Consider the following 18,406-nt stretch of genomic DNA (forward strand, 5'->3'; position numbering starts at 1 on the left):
ATCATATATATTTTTGAACAATCTGCAAAAAGTGCCTGTCAAACATCATGAATAAAAATCTGTTCAAAACTCTATTTTCACCACAAGGCTTGACCTCTGGTTGCTTGCGCAAAAGAAAACAACACTTTCCCAAGTACAGTGCCTTGCGAAAGTATTCGGCCCCCTTGAACTTTGCGACCTTTTGCCACATTTCAGGCTTCAAACATAAAGATATAAAACTGTATTTTTTTGTGAAGAATCAACAACAAGTGGGACACAATCATGAAGTGGAACGACATTTATTGGATATTTCAAACTTTTTTAACAAATCAAAAACTGAAAAATTGGGCGTGCAAAATTATTCAGCCCCCTTAAATTAATACTTTGTAGCGCTACCTTTTGCTGCGATTACAGCTGTAAGTCGCTTGGGGTATGTCTCTATCAGTTTTGCACATCGAGAGACTGAAATTGTTTCCCATTCCTCCTTGCAAAACAGCTCGAGCTCAGTGAGGTTGGATGGAGAGCATTTGTGAACAGCAGTTTTCAGTTCTTTCCACAGATTCTCGATTGGATTCAGGTCTGGACTGACTTGGCCATTCTAACACCTGGATATGTTTATTTTTGAACCATTCCATTGTAGATTTTGCTTTATGTTTTGGATCATTGTCTTGTTGGAAGACAAATCTCCGTCCCAGTCTCAGGTCTTTTGCAGACTCCATCATGTTTTCTTCCAGAATGGTCCTGTATTTGGCTCCATCCATCTTCCCATCAATTTTAACCATCTTCCCTGTCCCTGCTGAAGAAAAGCAGGCCCAAACCATGATGCTGCCACCACCATGTTTGACAGTGGGGATGGTGTGTTCAGGGTGATGAGCTGTGTTGCTTTTACGCCAAACATAACGTTTTGCATTGTTGCCAAAAAGTTCAATTTTGGTTTCATCTGACCAGAGCACCTTCTTCCACATGTTTGGTGTGTCTCCCAGGTGGCTTGTGGCAAACTTTAAACGACACCTTTTATGGATATCTTTAAGAAATGGCTTTCTTCTTGCCACTCTTCCATAAAGGCCAGATTTGTGCAATCTATGACTGATTGTTGTCCTATGGACAGAGTCTCCCACCTCAGCTGTAGATCTCTGCAGTTCATCCAGAGTGATCATGGGCCTCTTGGCTGCATCTCTGATCAGTCTTCTCCTTGTATGAGCTGAAAGTTTAGAGGGACGGCCAGGTCTTGGTAGATTTGCAGTGGTCTGATACTCCTTCCATTTAAATATTATCGCTTGCACAGTGCTCCTTGGGATGTTTAAAGCTCGGGAAATCTTTTTGTATCCAAATCCGGCTCTAAACTTCTTCACAACAGTATCTCGGAACTGCCTGGTCCGTGTTCCTTGTTCTTCATGATGCTCTCTGCGCTTTTAACGGACCTCTGAGACTATCACAGTGCAGGTGCATTTATACGGAGACTTGATTACACACAGGTGGATTGTATTTATCATCATTAGTCATTTAGGTCAACATTGGATCATTCAGAGATCCTCACTGAACTTCTGGAGAGAGTTTGCTGCACTGATAGTAAAGGGGCTGAATAATTTTGCACGCCCAATTCTTCAGTTTTTGATTTGTTAAAAAAGTTTGAAATATCCAATAAATGTCGTTCCACTTCATGATTGTGTCCCACTTGTTGTTGATTATTCACAAAAAAATACAGTTTTATATCTTTATGTTTGAAGCCTGAAATGTGGCAAAAGGTCGCAAAGTTCAAGGGGGCCGAATACTTTCGCAAGGCACTGTAAGTCCCTCTCCATAAAAATGAAAATGCAGAATTTGTTCAGGTCCCAGATTATATTGACTGCAGGGGGCCCGGAGAGGTGAAGTAAAAGCAATAGTGCTTAGGCTGCGCCCCAAATGGCACCGCATTCCCAAAATAGTGCACTACTTTTGTCCAGGGCCCATAGGGTGCACTATGTTTGGAATAGGGTGCCATTTGGAATGTACTCTTAGACTTAATCGCTGCTCTGGGTTTGTGGTCAGCCAAAGCCCTGAAGAAAATCTAGTGTGCGTGAGAAACATTACACGGGCCGATGTTGTGGCTTGTTTCTTATTGTGACCCTCCATGCACCATGGATGAGCTCCAGTTACCATTAATGGAAAGTAGAGCAGACTCCTGGCTAGGCTGTTTGTGTGATAGGCCTCTCTCTCTCTTGCTTTCTCTCTCTCCCTCTCCCTCTACTGAGTGTCCCCCTTCTTCTCCTACCTCATGTACTCAGTGTGTGTGTGTGTGTGTGTGTGTGTGTGTGTGTGTGTGTGTGTGTGTGTGTGTGTGTGTGTGTGTGTGTGTGTGTGTGTGTGTGTGTGTGTGTGTGTGTGTGCGTGTGTAACTATTCTTGTGGGGACTCCGTGGGCTCCCGAGTGGTGCAGCGGTCTAAGGCCCTGCATCTCAGTACTAGAGGTGTCACTACAGACCCTGGTTTGATTCCAGGCTGTATCACAACTGTCCGTGATTGGGAATCCCATAGGGCGGCGCACAATTGGCCCACTGTCATCTGGGTTGGCCGGGGTAGGCTGTCATTGTAAATAAGAATTTGTTCTTAACTGACTTCCCTAGTTAAATAAAGGATACATAAAAAAGAGGTCCCCACAAGAATAGTAAACAGACATTTTGTTAGGTTAGTGTTAGTGTTAGGGTTAGAATTACATTAAGGGTTAGGAGCTAGGGTTAGGGTTAGGGTTAGGTTTTGGGTTCTGGTTAGGGTGAGGGTGAGGGTAAGAGTACGGGTTAGGGGTTAGGCAAAATAAGATTTTGAATGGGACTGAATTGTGTGTCCCCACAAGGTTAGCTGTACAAGAGTGTGTGTGTGTGTGTGTGTGTGTGTGTGTGTGTGTGTGTGTGTGTGTGTGTGTGTGTGTGTGTGTGTGTGTGTGCGCTCGTTGGGGGCTAGGGATTGCATGTGTGTGTGTAGACCGTGTCCATGTCTGTGGCCCCCAGACAAAGTTCAAATGAAATACCAACACAGATCAGCAGGGAGAAAGGTAAATGTACAATTTCCTGGAAACACACATTCTCCAAATCCCCAAAAGCCTTAGCCGCAGACTGTGTGTGTGTGTGTGCTTGTGTGTGTTGTTGAAAAAGCAGTTATATCAGTGCAGCTGAAAAGGGCAGATATGCAGACACAGCCACACACACTCACACACATTACCCCCCCCCCCCCCCCCCCCCCCGCCCACACACACACAAACACACACTAAATTCGTCTAACCCCACCCCCCCGACAAACACAACGCATACCATGAGGCTTGTCTTTTGAACCAGGGCCTCAATGAATGCTATCCTGCCTCCAAGAAACTCCCTCTCAGCACCAGAAACCCAATGCCCTCAGGGATGGACGGATGTGGAGAATGTGTGTTTGTTGGGGAAGAAGGGAGAAGAGAGGTGTAGGGAAGGAGGGAAAGAGGGGTGGAGGAGTAAGGGAGGCCCATTGAGATGTAGGCCCCAAACAAGGGCATCCTTTGTGCGAGCTAGAGGCTCATTGTGATGAATTAGCACTAGCTCGCTGCTGCTGGAGAACATTTTTCTCCTCCTGCTCTCTTGCTCTCTCCCTCTCTCTTTTTCTCCCTATCTCTTTCACTCTCACTTTCTTTCTCTCTCTCTTCCTATCTCTCTCTAAACCGTGTGTATCTCATAACTAAGAGCTTGTGTTATGCTTTACGGTGAATGTGGCCCCCCCATTGCTGACTATGGGAAATTATGAGAGTACATTGTGTACACACACACAATACACACAAGGTACACACAGTACACACACGGTACACACACACACAGTACACACAAGGTACACACACACACACACACACACACAGTACACACAAGGTACACACGGTACACACACACTGTATGGTAAACACACACACAGTTTTGTATTGCTATCCTTGTGGGGACCAAATCATTTATTCCCATCCAAAATCCTATTTTCCGTAACCCTTAACCCTAAATCTAACCCTAACCCTTAACATAACCTTAATCTTAACCCTAAGCCTAAAATAGCATTTTTCCTTGTGGGGACCGGCTAAATGTCCCCACTTGTCTGAATTTTCATTGTTTTTACTATCCTTGTGAGGACTTCTGTTACCCACAAGGATAGTTAAATAAAACACACACACACAAGGTATACAAACTAATGCTGGTTCAGGCACCCCAATCTTTTGGACCGACAACTGACTTGTCAATTTGGCAACAAACATCCTAACTCGTGGGGCCTTGATTGGTTGGAGGGGGAAACATGAACCGTGACCTATATAAGGTATTTAGAAAAAGTCCTCCAATGACATTCCTGGAATAAAACATTTACGACCATGTCGTTTTTCAGGGGATACGTGCCAAATAGCACCCTATTCCCTAGTGCGCTACTTTAGACCATGGCTTTCCCTATATAGGGCCTATGGAACCTGGTCAAAAGTAGCTCATAGGGAATATTGTGCCATTTGGGATGCAACCAGGGCCTACATAGTCGAAGCGAAGCCTTTCTCACACCCATGACACACCGTCGACACTATGAATACGTGGTACCATTTTGCGTCTTGATATGATAGACAAATACCACCGGGATTAGGCTTAAGCCTATATGGTTGACACATGCAGCTTTCTTTTCTGTGTGTGAGTGTGTGTGCGTGTTTGTTTGTGTGTGTGTGTATGTGTATGTGTATGTGAAAAAAGTATGAAAATGGTCAGTCGCTCTGGATAAGTGACAAAATAATGACTAAAATGTAAATGTGGTGTGGGTTTGCGTGTGGACCTCTTTTGTTTGTGTGGGGGAATATTGCTTAGCTTTCCGTTGACATAGTCTCTTTGCCAAGCCCTTGGTGAAACCATTCCACAGTTTGGGATTTCATAGAGAATTCCCTAGAGATGTTTATTTTTCAGGCATCCGCCATGTATGTCTGATTAGATAATTATGGGTATTTTGCATCATTGATGTGGGCCCCGACCAGGGGAAGGGTACAGCTTGCTTTGCTGTGTGCTGGCAGGAGTAACGGCTCTACTTTTGTTTGTGCATACATGCGGGTTAGAATTTTGACTTACCGATACCAGGTTTAGTATAACGATACTCGATACCATCACAATCAATTGATAGCAAAACGATACCAGAATGAAACCACAGCAAAAAAAATAAGCCGTATTAGCCAAAGTCACAGAATGGTACTTCACAGATCGTTTGGGTTCAATATCGTTACATTTAATATTTTAGACTTTTTGAATGTATGCATTAATGAATCAATTATAGAACTATACAATACATTTAACTTTTTAATTTTTTGGGCCAGCTAACATTTATTTGAATGGTAAATCTCTATTGATAAACTGGGTGAATCAAGATGTAACCTAGGGCTATTCACAATGCAGGGAAATGCATATTCAGTAGGAGTGTGTGCATGCATTATTATTGAGCTTGTTTTGGCTGATTTCATGAGGCTACAGATGAAAAACTGTTTACCTGTTTACCTTCTATTCGGAACACATTTTTTGTTACTAATTTTATACCAAAGCTAGATCCCTTCTAGCCATGACCGCTCGTAGGTGGTGGGCCGTAGCAACCTATCTTCTTTCGTTTTTGAGATGATTTACCTCTGTCGAGGGAGGAGATGATTTTTACATATTGTGTATATTTATTTATTCTGAAGACATACGTTTGTTAGCAATGTCAATTCTTGCTATTTGTTTTCTAAATACTTACTTCTATGTTCGCTAACTGAACAGGCAAATGCAACGGGGTACTAAACTGTAAACAAATTCAAACTTGAGTACTATCCATTGTACTATCTCTACTGATCATATCTGCCAATCACATTATCCGATTCCAAGATAGTAGAGAGATCTCTGTCCGACAGATTTTTTTTATTTGTAATAAAACTATTTAAAATAGAAACGTGATACCATCAATGCAAGCTGTAAAATGTCTCCCAGCATAGAACAGCAACTTTAGTAATGTAGCTATCTTGCTAGTTAGCTAGTTACCACAAGTAGAACAGTTGCCAGGGAGCTTTATCACTATCTAGCATGTCATTCTGGGACAAGGGCGTTTTAGCTATCAGTTTAAGCAAAGTAATAATTTAAAACTATAAACGTCTATAGGACTAGTAGTGTAAATCTAATACAGTCATCAAGGCAGGACCCACTAATTCCATTACTGACAAATAAGAAATGCCACATTATCCCTGTCAATATTTGGAGGATGAATGCAGAGCACCCTGCCTCAGACTGTCAAGATGTTTATTTTCTAGCTCACATACTACATTCCTTTGCTGGGATTGTTTATTTTATTAATTATTATCTATTACATTTGTCTTTTATTTGTTTTTATTTAACCTTTATTTAACTAGGCAAGTCAAATAAGAGCAAATTCTTATTTACAATGACATAGGCTGTCATGGTCTGCAGGGATGGGTGCTGGGATTGTTTTTTTAAAACAAGTAGGACAAAACAGAAGACAACAACACAACATGACAGCAAAACATGACAACACAGCATAGTAGCAACACAACATGACAAGAAAATGGTAGCAACACAACATGGCAGCAGTACAACATGGTACAAACATTTTTAGGCACATACAACAGCACAAAGGGCAAAAAGGTAGAAACAACAATACATCAAGCGAAGCAGACATAACTGCCAGTAAGTGTGTCCATGATTGAGTCTTTGAATGTAGAGTTGGAGATAGAACTTTCCAGTTTGAGTGTTTTTTGCAGCTCGTTTTAGTTGCTAGCTGCAGCGAACTGAAAAAAGGAGCGACCCAGGGATGCGTGCGCTTTGGGGAACTTTAACAGAATGTGACTGGCAGAACGAGTGTTGCGCTGTATGTGGAGGATGAGAGTTGCAGTAGATATCTCAGATAGGGGGGAGTGAGGCCTAAGAGGGTTTTATAAATAAGCATCAATCAGATGGCCAGTTTACAGAGGAGTATAGAGTGCAGTGATGTGTCCTATAAGGAGCATTGGTGGCAAATCTGATGGCCGAAAGTAAAAGAACATATAGCCGCTCGAGAGCACCCTTACCTGCCGATCGTCAGGTTCTTGGGAGTATGGCTAGTATACTTTCTAGCCATACTCCCAAAAACTTGTATGAGGTGACTACCTGAAGCTCTAAACCCTCAGAGGCAGTAATTACAGTGGTGGGGGGGACCACATAACCTTTGTTTTGGAGGTGTTCAGAACAAGGTTAAGGGCAGAGAAAGCTTGTTGGACAATAAGAAAGCTTTGTTGTAGAGCGGTTAACACAAAATCTGGGGAGGAGCCAGTTGAGTATAGCACGGTATCATCTGCATATAAATGGATGAGAGAGCTTCCTAATGCCTGAGCTATGTTGTTGGTGTAAATTGAGAAGAGCGTGGGGCCTAGGATCAAGCTATGGTGACAGGCAGTGGCTGACACAGCAGATTTTCTGACTTTAGGCATTACACTCTTTGAGAGAGGTAGTTAGCAAACCAGCTCAAAGACCCCTCAGAGACATCAATAATCCTCAGTCGACCCACAAGAATGGAATAGTCTACCGTATCAAAAGCTTTGTCAAAAAAAATAGCAGCACAACATTGCTTAGAATCAAGGGCAGTGGTGACATCATTTAGGAACTTTAAGGTTGCAGTGACAAATCCATAACCTTATTGGAAACCAGATTGAATACCAGACAGAATACTATAGACATCAAGGAGGTTTTTCCAACACTTATGATAAACAGGGCAAGATAGAAATTGGTCGATAACAGCTAGGATCAGCTTGATCTCCCCCTTTAAATAAAGGATTCACCGTGGCTGCCTTCCAAGCACTGGGAACCTCCACACAGAGGAGAGACAGGTTCAAAGTTAAGAGATAAGATCGGCGATGATAAGAGCTGAAACCTTAACCTGAAGAAAGGATCTAAACCACGCAGATTTTTGTTGTTGTTGGTCAAGTTTAAAGAGATCCTTTAGCATCTCTGACTCAGTGACCGCCTGCAGGGAGAAGCTGTGTAGTGGGGCAGGGGGAAAAGAGGGAGGAGCATCAGGGCTAGTCGCATTAGAAGGGCTGAGAGATAAGGAAGTGTTAGATTGGCATTTCTCACATGATCAATTTATCATTTTAGAGTTGAAGAACACCCACTGCAGATACATGTGCTTGTTTGAGCATCTTTATTCATTTTTGTCTCTCACTGTCTCCCATGATCTATTCACCAAGTCTTGCAGTTTGAACTAACCCTGCTGTCACTATTTAGACATTGAGACTGCGTATGGGGTGGCATGTAGCCTAGTGGTTAGAGTGTTGAATTAGTAACCGAAAGGTTGCAAGATCAAATCCCTGAGCTGACAATGTAAAATGGTAGAGTACTCCTCTCTGGACCACACATTCTTTCGATTGCATTCTGCAATGGCACTTGTCCAGCTACATTGCCAACCAGGGTGGTGTCATGATGTGGCCCTTTTCGGGTGTAGATCGTGGCTTCCCCCTCTCTCACTATCTCATACACCCAGGTTCTGTTATCTCAGGTCGTTAATTCCTGGCGGAGACTCTCTCCCCCTTTTCATTTCGTGCAGAGAGAGAGACCGGAGTGAACAAAGGATTTCACGTGGCCGAACTCCTAAATCCCCAAAATGGGAAAATGAAACAGTGTGTTCACCTTTGAGAGTGTGAGAATGGTCTGTGGACACTTAAGGGACAGTTATGTTGAGTGTGTTTCATTTGGTGACCTCACAAAGGACAGGAAACACACATAACTATATCTCTGAATGTGTAAATTTCTCAATTATGGGGTTTGCATCTAATTATTGTATAAAATGAATGAGTAAAGATTAAATTATTTGTGAAATTATGTAATGTGTTGTTAAACCTTTAATGTGACAGAATTGCATTCACTTTAAAGTTTAACTAAGTCATTGCCCTGCTCCTGTGAGCACAGACATGATCAGGGTCATGGAACCTCCTTTTCTATTGTTACGAATAAAACCCTCTCCTAAGAAAATCCTCTTCAGACCACGCATACCTCGGTGTAAGCAGAGGTGGCACAGGTTTGAGTACGAAAACGAGAACTATACCACTTGGAGCATTGGCTACACGGCTGGAAATGGTTCAACTCTGAGACTATCGATCTCTACAGAATAAGAGCAAATCTTAGATACTAATTACAAGTCTGCAGCTAGAAATTATGTAAACATGGGACGAGAATACCGACAACCGCCGAAACCATCTATTTTATGAGAACATTTCTGAATGGTACTCTGAAGTATCCATTATAACCAAGAAACACTTTGAGCTTCAGTGAAACAGAAAGAGAGAGAGAGAGACTCGGATGAACTCTCCAGCAGACGGATCAGATTCCAACAGAGAAGATCACAACAACACGTAGACGTAAATATATATTGATTGCAATTATTCCCGAATGAGTGAGCGTTCATGTGCAAAGGATTAGCATTTCAATTAATATAATTATCAACTGTGTGTAGTGATACCTTTTGTCTTTCCCGCTTCTTTCTCAGTCCACACCCACTTCCCTTTGTCCACCAAGCCATCATATTGGCTTAGCCCACTAGGGAATCTTCCCTATCCTTGTTAGTAACCAATATATACTGTTTGTTTGTTTGTGCATTTTAGTTAGTTAGTAAATAAATGATAAAGCCAATTGGTGTATGGATGATTTATAGTAAAGGCTGGGTTCGTGCAGATAACCAAGAATTTATGACGTTCAGATGAGACTGACATGAGGTAAAGAATAATGAATTAATAGAAGACTAATTGATCAGATATTAAAATATCTGAAGAGTTATATTTGGAAAATTATAACTTTGTAATCTGAAGATTTTGCGTGGTGCACCGACTTCCGAGTTAATTACATTTACATGATTAGTTTAATCACGTAATAATAATTACATAGAATTTATTTTATAAAATAACAGTCTTCACTTTTAATGATGCCAAAGACACGGCAGTGGGATCCTTTCGATACGCCTATGGGGCCTGGGCACACAAATGCTCCAAGAGAGAAGGGGGAATTCTGAAGCATGCCATGACGACAGTTCTACAGTATCCATCAGAGGTCCAATCTTTTGGCATAGTTGTAAGATTGTGCCCTACACTGCACTTGATACACACTGATTGGTAGATTACACTATATTTAGATACTTCAAATACTGCCTGAGACACCTTTGCTATTTGTCTCTGTACTCAATAAATGGTAAAACACTATTTGTGATTGAGTTCTTTGTTCAAATGTATATGCATGAAACATACATTATAGAAAACATGTCTCAAACTGAATAATTCATGGATTGGTAAGATTTTGGCACCTTCAACTTTTAGAAGGTTAGTAGGAAAGTTAATAATTTAAACCACCTATATATAGTCACATTCGCTGAACATTTAGTATTTCAAACTCAAACATTGATTTACCAAATGCTTCTATAATCCTACAAACTCCAATGTGTCCAACATGTATGCCCACCATAGTATCGAGCAGCTGCTGTTTGAGAACTCATCTAGTTCAGAAATCTACCTCTGGTAATCTTATTGCAGAGCACATTGTAAAACTGTTGTATTGCAAGAAATTCTACACTGAACAAAAATATAAACGCAACATGCAACAATTTCAAAGATTTTACTGAGTTACAGTTCATAGAAGGAAATCAGTCAATTGAAATAAATTCATTAGGCCCTAATCTATGGATTTCACATGACTGGACAAGGGCCACAAAGGCCCACCCACTGGGAAGCCAGGCCCAGCCAATCAGAATGAATTTCTCACCACAAAAGAGCTTTATTACAGACATAAATAATCCTCAGCATTCTCCCCCCCTCCCCTTCCTTAGTTGATCCCGCAGGCGAAGAAGCCAGATGTGGAGGTCCTGGGCTGGCGTGGTTACACGCGGTCTGTGGTTGTGAGGCCAGTTTAATGTACTGCCAAATTCTCTAAAATTATGTTGGAGGCGGCTTATGGTAGAGAAATTAAGATTAAATTCTCTGGCAACAGCTCTGTTGGACATTCCTGCTGTCAGCATGCAAATTGCACGCTCCCTCAAGACTTGAGACATCTGTGGCATTGTGTTGTGTGACAAAACTGCACATTCTAGAGTTGCCTTTTATTGTCCCCAAGGTGCATCTGTGGAATGATCATTCTGTTTAATCAGCTTATTGATGTGCCACACATGTCAGGTGGATGGATTATTGTGGCAAAGGAGAAATGCTCACTAACAAGGATATAAATACATGTGTGCATACATTTTAGAAAAATACACTTTTTGTACATATGGAACATTTCTATGTTTTATTTCAGCTCATGAAACATGGGACCAACACTTTACATGTTGCATTTATATTTTGGTTCAGTTTACAGTACATTCGGAAAGTATTCAGACCCCTTGATTTTTTCCACATTTTGTTACGTTGCAGCCTTTTTCGAAAATATATAAAATTGTTTTTCCCCCTCATCAATCTACACACAAAACAAGCAAAAACAGTTTTTCAGAAATGTTTTCAAATTCATACAAAATAAAAAACTGAAATATCACATTTACATAAGTATCCAGACCCTTTGCTCAGTACTTTGTTGAAGCACCTTTGGCGGTGATTGCAGCCTAGATTCTTCTTGGGTATGACACTACAAGCTTGGCACACCTGTATTTGGGGAGTTTCTCTCATTCTTCTCTGCAGATCCTCTCAAGCTCTGTCAGGTCGGATGGGGAGCGTCGCTGCACAGCTTTTTCAGGTCTCTCCAAAGATGTTTGATCGGGTTCAAGTCCGGGCTCTGGCTGGGCCCCTCAAGGACATTCAGAGACTTGTCCCAAAGCCACTCCTGCGTTGTCTTGGCTGTGTGCTTAGGGTTGTTGTCCCGATGGAAGGTGAACCTTTGCCCCAGTCTGAGGTCCTGAGCGCTGGGGAGAAGGTTTTCATCAAGGATCTCTCTATACTTTGCTCCGTTCATCTTTCCCTCGATCCTGACTAGTCTTCCAGTTCCTGCCGCTGAAAAACATCCTAACAGCATGATGCTTCCACTACCATTCTTCACCGTAGGGATGTTGCCAGGTTTGCTCCAGACGTGACGCTTGGCATTCAGGCCAAAGATTTCAATCTTAGTTTCATCAGACCAGAGAATCTTGTTTCTCATGGTCTGAGTCCTTTAAGTGCCTTTTGGCAAACTCCAAGTGGGCTGTCATGTGCCTTTTACTGAGGAGTGGCTTCCCCATATCTGTGCCTCGATACAATCCTGTCTTGGAGCTCTAAAGTCAATTAATTCGACCTCATGGCTTGGTTTTTGCTCTGACATGCACAGTCAACTGCAGGGCCTTATATAGACAGGTGTGGTGTGTGCCTTTCCAAATCATGTCTAATCAATTGAATTTACCACAGGTAGACTGCAATCAAGTTGTAGAGACATCTCAAGGATGATCAGTGGAAACAGGATGCACCTGAGCTCAATTTTGAGTCTCATAGCACAGGGTCTGAATACTTATGCAAATAAGGTATCTCTGTTGCTAAATTTTCTAAAAACCTGTTTTTCACTTTGTTATTAGGGTGTAGATTGTGTAGATTGATGAGAATGTATTCATTTTTTATCAATTTTAAAATAAGGCTGTAACGTATGCACTGTATATATGTAGGCTATGCCATATGTATTGGTTAATATGCTTATGCAGCTGTCGTTTATAAACCTCCATTCTAGCGAACATGACACACACATCTTTCTATGTACTCGCTTTTATTTGGGTTTCTATGTGAATTATATAATGAAAGTTTTTTTTAAAGCCTGCAGTTAGTTACTTGAAATGATACATATAATCATGCCAAAACATGATAAAATAAAATGTAATTCACTGACAGGGAGATAGTTATTGAAACACAAATTTGCATTTACAATAGCTGGCTAGGCTAGTCAAACTGTAACATTGGCTAGCTTTCATACGATCACAACAATTCGTATTGCATGCTGCATATTGCAAGTACACTCGAAAACAGATACAGTATGTATCTTAATTCAGTCTTTGGGAGCTATGTATATCTGTATATTTTCATCAAGAGGCTGTGTTTACATTGTAGATAGAAGCAGGCCATTGGCTGTCTTCATCACGAGGGGTGTGTATGGAAGTTCTGATTGGTTCCAAGTTTAGCAGTTAGTTAAATTTGCCTGAGCAGATATACTTTTTTTATGAGAAAATATGCAAGAATTAAATGTGCCAACAAATGTTATAGTCATCAAAAGAATGTTTACTGTCATATACAAAAAATCTGCTCCTCCCTTGACAGGGATTGATCGACTTCACTATTTACGGCTACGGCCCACCAACTATCAAGCAAAGATGATCTTGACTGGGAGAGATGTGAGGTGTGGGAGATGAAGTCAATTTAATTTGGCTGATAATCAGCCATGTAATCAGCAATATTTTGCCAAATGGTTTTCATATGGTCACAAACAAGGTACTAGGGCAGTGAATGGATGTCGGCTTGAGCTGTAGCTAGCAAGGAAAGTTAGCCTTCAAAGCTGGAAGCTACCGGTATCATCTTGCATTGTAGTGTTCTAGCCTGTACTGGACATTGTTTTGGAAACAGTAATTAGCCATTTCAACATTTCTACATGCCTTGTTACATTATTCAATTGTGTTAACTTCTGTACATCGTAAGTGGTAATGAAGCCCGGACTCTCAGTGAGTTCAGTGGTTCCTCATGGCAGGTTAGAGCTAGCACTGAGTAAGTGGAGAAGTCACGGTGCTCTCGCGCTATAAGGGAACATAAGGGGACATCGGCTGCACTGATAGACAGACTTGATCCTCTCTTAATCAGTACATGTAAGACACATTTACCGAGCTGTTTTTCATGTTCTAGTATCAAGAAAGTACAGAAGTTTTGGTATTCCGTGCAACACCCGTGTGTGTGTGTGTGTGTGTGTGTGTGTGTGTGTGTGTGTGTGTGTGTGTGTGTGTGTGTGTGTGTGTGTGTGTGTGTGTGTGTGTGTGTGTGTGTGTGTGTGTGTGTGTGTGGGGTGTCTGTTGTTCTTGTGTGTGTTTGTGCATGTGTATATGCACGTGGGTGTGTATCAATGCATGCATATGTGTGTACACGCCAGCAGGGCTATCATTTGGCCGTGGGGCGTACCGGGCCTGGAGGATCATGGGAAACATTGTGAACTCGGGATGATTCAATTAAACACTGTAAATAATTGAGATAATGGAGAAACTCTAGCCGGCGACCGCATGGGAGAGCTGACATCATGAGGTAAAGTGAAACCATACACCTCCTCCAACCGGAGACATAGCTGTCTGTCTGTCTTCCGAACAAACCATCCGATCTGATTACTCACACACATGTACATGCGTGCATGCACACACACATACACACACACCCATACACACAGTGGTGTATCCCCATCCTATGTCAAAATTAAAGTAAAAGGACCGTGTATGATCGGTACACTAACTGAAATAGTAGGGTTTATTTCGGGACGTAAACAGAGGACAGGTCAGGCTCCAGGGATGGAACTCGCTGATCCTCACAAACAACATGAAACCCTAACATGAGTCCCATATTAATAAATGATCATTCACTTTATATAATCGCTTTGAAAAGCTTGGTATTTTGAGTCTCTTCTCTCATCCAACTTATTTAAGCTCATATAATATATGATATAATGTAATTATTAAATCAAACTATTTCCCAGAAATCTAAAAGTTTGGATTGTTGGAGGCATGGGCTAGAGTAGGGGTATCAACAACAAAAAATCGGTTTTCACTGGGGTCAGGAGAGCAGCATTTAAAATGTATTATATTTCCTTATCGTCAAAAATAATAATCTATCCATCCCTTTTTGGATTTTTAATGCTCCCTGACTGTCCAACTTTCGTTTTGATGACTGCTAGCAAACTGGACAGAGTGAAGAGGCTATAAAATGTAGGTCCATTAATTTCAAATTGGTTTTAGTCATTTCAATGTCGATTGAGACTGCCCAGAAGTAAAAAAAGAAACAGGGTATTTTACTCAAACCAATCCCGGGACAGATTTCCAACATACATTCCATCTGAAATTCCCCGTCTTTTGATGGATGTTTCTCCTCCCCGGACTGCGCACATGTGATGTGGGAAGCGGTGGCCCGGTCATCTGGACTCCACCAAAGCTCCCCTTTAAGTCTGGGGTGACCACCAGAGCCCTCCTTTAATGCGGTGGGTAATCATTGCCATGTGCTAACGGGAGGTCGGAGGGCACGGGAAATTTTAACGCACTCGAGGCAGCCATGAGAAAAGCATAGAGAGATGGTGGAGGGTGGGAGGGATAGGCTTGACTGTCTGAGATAAGGTATTTTCTGTTTTGTGGAGGAGGGGATGTGAGTGGAAGGCGAATGTGGTTGGGGGGGGCTGGGCTTTGCTGGGATGTAGAGGTCAACCAATGACTTTGACAGAGACCATGTGACAGTCAAATGAAAGGTGTCAAGATCAAAAGAGAGGCGGACCAGTTCAATTCTCTTTCAAAAAAGGTATTTCAAAAAAGGTCACTGTCCCAACCTTTAAAGTAGGTCTACCTCCTCGGTATGTACTCTACACTTCTTAAGTGCTCTCTTCTTCTCTTCTCCCTCTTTTTCACAGGAGTGCCGTCATGCTCCCATAAAGCCTCTTTTCTTTTCTTCGCCCATGATCCCGGATGGTTAACCCCTCTATTCTACCCCCCCCCCCCCCCCCCTCCCCCTACCACTTCATTGCTACATATCCTAAGCTATGACTGGACTATTACACATGTTAGACATGTACTTTAATTTCTATTGGCCACATATATAGTCCGATGACCCATTTCTATTGGCCATAGGTGGACGCTATTGCTCACATATCACTCTGGATAGAATCATGTCTACACCATTCTGAATCATGTCTACACCATTCTGAATCATGTCTACACCATTCTGAATCATGTCTACACTATTCTGAATCATGCTTATGGGTACGGTCAAAATGACCTTGCATGCTGAAGGGGGGGATGATACTGGCTCTGCAATATCCTTTTGCAACCTTATACTACAAACCATTTAAAAGCTTTGCATTCCTGTCACCAGGAAATGAACACATGCCCATGACTAAGCTGAACATCATTATATGACCCCAAGCAATATGGCCGCCTCCGTCACTACACAGCCACAACCATGTTTACATTTTTCCCCTGCCAGAAAAAAGAGCGAAAAACAGTTGCTGGGGAATCCAAACAACAGCTTGGCCTGTGTGTTGAGAAAGCCCAGGGCTCTGTCATAATTTCCTGAGCACAGCACCTCTTTAACACCCCTCTAGCACTCCTCCCCCTCCTTTCTCCTGGTACAGCGTGCTAAACTAAAGGCAGCGTGTCTGCCTACATCCTTGACGACGGGAAACTCTGCTAAAAGCTCACAGACAACCTCATTAATCCCCCAAAGATTTAACCCGAAGGAGTGCAGAGATTCGCTACAAGTCACTGCATGGTGGGTGTCCCACGACCACGCTAAGGCCCACTCTGGTTTTAAATAGTCATCTACTGATCAGTATGCTTGTTTGTTTGGTTTACCCACCTCCAGGCAGGCTAGGATAAGCCACCTTTTCAACCAGACTGCTACCTGCCAAGCTTCCCTACACACTTCCTCCTCTTGTGCCCAAATTATTTCCTTTGTTTGATTCCTTCTCGACACAGAGAGAAGGAGAACATTTCTGGACAAAACATTTGTGGACGTCGACCTATACCCAGTCCTCTCAACGCAAAGCAAAGAGGCTTACTTCAAAGAAGATTCCCTCTATTCAACCCTTCCTTCCAAATCTGGCTGATGACCAAACAACAACAAAAATAACATGTTCAATTGCTAAGACAAAAATAACACTATAGCTACATTACATAGCGACAACACGATAGCTATACTTCAAAGAAGAGTGGGACCTCCAAGGCCAATTGGTATGCTGAGAGAAGAGCCTCCATGTAAATGGATGTCTATCTCTTTCAAAGAGGGCCTAATCATCTGAGGCATCTAAGGCAGAGGCGTCACACTGAGTTGCCATCCCCGGCCATCTGCACAGACAGCGTCGCTGCCAAGGCCTTCCTACGGGCGTGCTTGGCCAGGCAGCCGTGATGGCAGAGAGATAATATAGCTAGTTAGCTTGCTAACCAGGCTACAGCAGACCGGGATGCTATAGCTAGCTAGCACTACTAACCAGGTGCCGCAGAATAGGGCTGGGATTAGATGTATGTTGCCACCCAAGAACAGATCTAGGAACAGCTTACCAGGACCCAATCTTAGATCTGATAGGAGATGGTTCTCCTCAGCATAGATCTGTGCTTAGGAGAACTGTCTCCCTATAACTCCTGTAGCTGCAGTAGGCTGTTATGGAATAGAGAGCCAAGAAAACAAACAAATACACAGATTGACACTGAAAGTAGCTTTACGGGTTGAGCTGTGCTAGATTGCAATTCCCCAAGTGTAAGAATCTGTATTTTGTACTAAACTACAGCAATGACAGAAAAGCACCTATTGTATACAAGGAATACAATCCTGTTTAGTTAGCAACACTAACTTCTAAGGCCTTGTTTTGTCCACTCTTAAACTTCCCACATGGCAAAAAACGGGTTTAATCAAAGTTGTTTCCTTGTCATTACGTTGAATCAAGATGGAAAACCGATTGAATTTGAAAAAAGTAATCAATTTAAGGGAATTTGTTTTTTTTCCCACCCAACTTTTAACCTAAATCCAATGATACGGTGAAATGTTTTGTTGATTTCACGTTGAATTCATGTTAGTTGACTGGACGTTGAGCTGACGTCTGTGCCCAGTGGGTTGTGCGTATTGATATAACCTACTCGTAGACTACTACTTTCTTAGTGTCATTCACCCATTACTTCAGATGAAAGTTATCTTGTTTTGGGAAAGTGTGTGTTTCTCTGAGTGTGTGTGTGTGTGTGTTTTAGTGTTTGAGTGAGCGAGTGTGTTTTTCTGTGTGTGTGTGGTGCTGTGAATGTTGTGCTGGAGCAGCAGCTACCCCTATTGAAAGCTGAAGAGTGGTGGGCTATCTGCCTCGGCTCAGCAGCCTCTTCTCTCTCACTGTGCCAAACAGCCCACTCCATCTTTCCCTCTTATATCAAATCCCTCTAGTCCTCTTTGGCTCCCTCACAGCTCAAACCCTAAACTATATCTCAAGCTCTACAACAAAATGATCATCCTAGAGCTAACTCAGAATATAGAGGTAATTCTAAAATGCTAAATAGCCTGAAAGCTAACTCTTGGTCCTGGAGCTAACTCAGCAAACTTTTGGAGATGAAATGGTAACTCTCACTGGCCAGAACTCTGTTGCACTCATATCCGTCCAGAGATTCCACTCACCCACAAGGGTGGAGGGAAAGGGAAGGAAACTGTCTGGAGCTGTAGCCAGCCTCCACCGCGGGCGCTTACTTTCCCCTTACTGACCCCAGAGGGAGGGAGTGGTGATTTC

The sequence above is a fragment of the Oncorhynchus kisutch genome, linkage group LG1 (assembly GCF_002021735.2).
Source record: "Oncorhynchus kisutch isolate 150728-3 linkage group LG1, Okis_V2, whole genome shotgun sequence".
Classification (NCBI taxonomy): Eukaryota; Metazoa; Chordata; class Actinopteri; order Salmoniformes; family Salmonidae; genus Oncorhynchus; species Oncorhynchus kisutch.